Here is a 956-nt window from a genome sequence, read left to right as displayed (position 1 = left end):
CGGGGCAGGGGGGGCGGGGAGGGGGGGCCGGGTCTCCAGCTGGTGATGGGGATCTTGCAATGCCTTTGCCTGTTTTCTTTCTGACAAGTGCCTTTCCTAACTGAGCAAATGCTATCTTCTTTGGCCACTGAATCAATAAATAATACTATATGCATAAAGGAAAAATGTCTAAAAATAAAAATATGAAAGCAAATGTTGTTGCATTTATTTCCATTAAGTTTAGAGCTTGCAAAGACCTTTCCAAACACTGCATGCTCACTCGGAAGGGCGGACGGGGAAGGCGTGTTGCCAACAACAGGCCTTTCTGTGAGTTTGGAAACTTGTGGACTTGAAGATGACAAAGGCAATACCATTGGAAGACCTGCTGTTAACCACCCCAGGTGCTGAGATGCCGAAGTTGGGGGATCCATAGGAGTATGAGAGACATTAAAATGGAACCCAAGTCACCAATAGTTTGCCATCCACTAAGCTCGTACTGTGTGCCAGGCATGTGTAAGTCCAGTCGCAGGTCATAGTGCCAAATTGAGTTGAATTCTTGGTACCCTTATCAAAAATTAATGGACCATAAATATAAGGACTTGCTTCTGGCCCCTGAATTCTACTTCGTTAAGCCATATTTCTCCTCTTACGCTGATACCGCACTGTCATGATAGCACAGTACGCTCTGAAGTCTGGAAGCGTAAGTTCTCTAAGTTTGTTTGGTCCCCCATCTTTTTTTTTTTTTTTCTTTTTCAGGATATTGTAGCTACTCTGGGTCCCTTACATCTCCACATGAATTTTAGGATTAGCTTGTCAATTTTAAAACAAACAATGGCATTGAACCTGTAGATTGTTTGGGGGATGTTGCCGTGTTAGTAATGTTATGTTTTTTGATCCATGAGTACGGAATGAGTAGAAGTGAGTCAGGGGAAGAGTGGGAGCAGAGGGAGAGACCCAGCAGAGGGAGAGACCCTTTT

This window comes from Sturnira hondurensis, unplaced genomic scaffold (assembly GCF_014824575.4).
Source record: "Sturnira hondurensis isolate 20B ecotype Veracruz unplaced genomic scaffold, ASM1482457v3 Scaffold0021555, whole genome shotgun sequence".
NCBI lineage: Eukaryota > Metazoa > Chordata > Mammalia > Chiroptera > Phyllostomidae > Sturnira > Sturnira hondurensis.
The sequence above is the reverse complement of the archived record's forward strand: the minus strand, read 5'-3'. Positions refer to the sequence as shown.